This window comes from Aptenodytes forsteri, unplaced genomic scaffold (assembly GCF_000699145.1).
Source record: "Aptenodytes forsteri isolate BGI_AS27 unplaced genomic scaffold, ASM69914v1 Scaffold25, whole genome shotgun sequence".
NCBI lineage: Eukaryota > Metazoa > Chordata > Aves > Sphenisciformes > Spheniscidae > Aptenodytes > Aptenodytes forsteri.
This window is the reverse complement of record NW_008796180.1, coordinates 405,739-408,648: the sequence shown is the minus strand read 5'-3', so window position 1 is coordinate 408,648 and position 2,910 is coordinate 405,739.

Genomic DNA, 2,910 nt, shown 5'->3' with positions numbered 1-2,910 from the left:
CTAGCACCGAACCCCTTGTGTCATTGGGAAGGAAAATTAAAACCGATTTTTTCTTTTCTATTTTTTTTTTTTTGAAAGGATGTGGGAGGGGGTTAAAAATACGGCACAGGCCTAGTTATTGCTGTTGAGGCTCCTCTCCTCGGTTAGGAGACCGCTACGGTACCGGCCGCGAGGAAATACACTGAAATAAATGGGAGATGGTATTGGGAAGGGGGAATAAAATTTAAGAAGGGGGGAAAAAAAAAAAAGAAGAGAGAGCTCTAATGGGATTGGCTCTGTAGAATTATTTTATGGCATCCATCTACACGTTGTACAAGCAGATTTGATTTGGCTTTTTACTTTTACGGAAGGTTTTAGAGGGGAAGGTAAATTTTAGAGTTGCTTGTCTGCTCCCCAGCGAAGTGGAGGCGCTGGTTTGGGGCGGTGGGAAACTCTCTGCTCCGGGCAAAAGGCGTCTTCGCTTCGCTCTGCGTCTTCTGCTGGAAACCTGGGTTTTCTTTAGGCGTGTAAAATGGTTTGGGGATTGTCCTAGGTGCGATTGGGCTTATTTCTTAAAATAGGTCTTCGTTTTTCTCTTTATCTGGGAATTATACGTTTTATCAGGAAAACCGACTATTCACCTTAAAGTACCTGAAAAATCTCGGGGCATCATCTGTCCGGGAAAACTGCGGGACGTGCATTCGCGGCCGTAACTATTTTTCGTTAGGTAAAACGCAGGAGTCTGTGAAATATATTTAAGATAATTTTCAGGAATTTTAATGTAGGGGAAACGCAGCTTTTCTCCGATAGCCTCTCTGCTGTGGCGTTTAAATGCAATTAATTCGGGAGATACTTGACCAAAAAACGCTCTGCCTTTTGAAATACAAAAAAAAAAAAAAAAGGGGGGGGGGGGAGGACGAAATAGTGATGCTTTTCTTTTAATCTCTTGGGCAACTGTAATTTTAAACGAAATCTCAACATGATGCTACCCTCATTAGTTCCGAATGAAGGTTCATTACCTAGACAGTATGAATATTTTATTGCTTTATATCCCTTTTTCGGAAATGAAACGCCTTTGATCTTTTTCTCGGGTTGTAAAAAGAATTGCCTGTCATTAAAAAAAAAAAAAAACCTGTCGTCCCATCTGCCTTTACATTCTGTATTTCTTTTCATCTGTTTCTTCCCTTTTTTTTATAATTTATCCGCACACGCCCGTATAAACCCAAACCTTGGTTGACCTCCAAGAACGAAAAATGGATGAAATCTTGGCGCTGCGTCTCAGAGAGTAATTACGAGGGTTTCAGGATGGAGCGGGACGGAGCTACGGCATTTTGCTTTTAAACGACGATTATTTGGATTCGTTGCGCGTCTGCACTTACATATTCAGTCCAGGAGCTGATTTTTTTTTTGTTTTTTAGCACAGCGGTAAAACGATGCGGGAGGGATGGAGGAGAAGGTGGAAAAGTTCTAGTTTTTCTAGCCTAGCGTCAGCTCTTCGGATACCGAGTTGGTGCTTTAATTAATCGTCTTTCCTCTGAAGGGTGAATCTTTTAACCATCTTTAGATTAATTCTTGATCTCTCGAGCCACAAAACTTCCCCCCGCCCCCCTTCCCCAGAAGATAATTATGGCGGTAGGCGAAGATCTCTGACCAAGGAGGATGCATCTGTCTTCTATATGTACCCTGTAGATCCGAATTTGTGTAAAGGAAGTTGGGTCACAAATTCGTATCTAGGGGAATATGTAGTTGACACAAACACTACAGGTCACAGTCCCAGAAGGCATTTAAAAAAAAAAACAAACCCAAAAAAGCCACCCACAGCCCCAGAACCCTAAATAAAAGGGTGGAAACAAGGTCTTAACCAGAAAACCGTTTTATAGCCGAAAAGAAATACTTTGGATTTGACCTTAGCTCAACTCCTCCTGCGATGCGATAAACTTTATCATCACTTCGAGATAAAATCTGAGCTGGGAGGCGGGGGGGGGGGGGAAATATTGTCTGCAGCAGAATGACTTCCTCTCGTTCCTTGCAATGTACTGCAGTTGGGAGAAGTTCATGCACTGAATGCAGTGGGTATCACTACAGACCCTGATTTGAGAAAGAAATTACCACCTTGTATTTTTCTAGATGCCTTTCAGATCTTCTCACTGTTGTCAAATCATACATGTAACAAAGTAATTTGTTTGTTAATTGACATAGCACTATCCCCAGCAAAATCGATGGTCTTTACTTCATTAATTCTGAGGTCAGCAGAGCCTTCCAAGACACTTTATTTCTTCACTGTGAACTCATGAGAGTCAATTTGTCAAACTGCAGAACAGAAACCCTGAGGTGGCTGGCAAGCTCAGAGCGGCAGGGGCTGGGGGGGGGGGGGGGGGGGGGTCAGGGGCGTTATTACCGCGATTCGAGAGCCCGGGTCCCGCTATCGCTTTAGTTTGTGTAATCTCAGCACTGACACCGAAAAAACCTACTGCTGGCTTTCCTGCGGCTCGCGAGGAGCTCATTGCGCGTTTCGGGTTTAAACACGAATTTGAGGAATTAGGGGCAGCTTTTGAAAGGCTGCTGGTTCGCTCCGGCTTTTAAAGCGTCTTTATTACAAGAAGGGCGAGGCGAAGATGCATTAGGACTTGGGCTAATTCGCTTTTGTAATTGTTCATCAAGTCCTTGATTTCTTGCTTGGCGGACGGGCTCCTTTTTCCATCGGTGCGTGGGAAAACGGTCAATCTCAGAGCAGAGCTAAATGTGATTTAGGAGACCGGGTACCCCGAATTAGCTGATGAATTTCTTATCGATCCCAAAGCAGCCCTATTCATCTCTGCCAGGCTCGGGGCGCAGTGTCCCCTCCCGTATCACCTTAGCAGGGAATGAGATGCAACCGCCAGCCCGGAGGGACCGCCATGGATCAGGTGCCGGGGCAGCGGCAGCGGACAG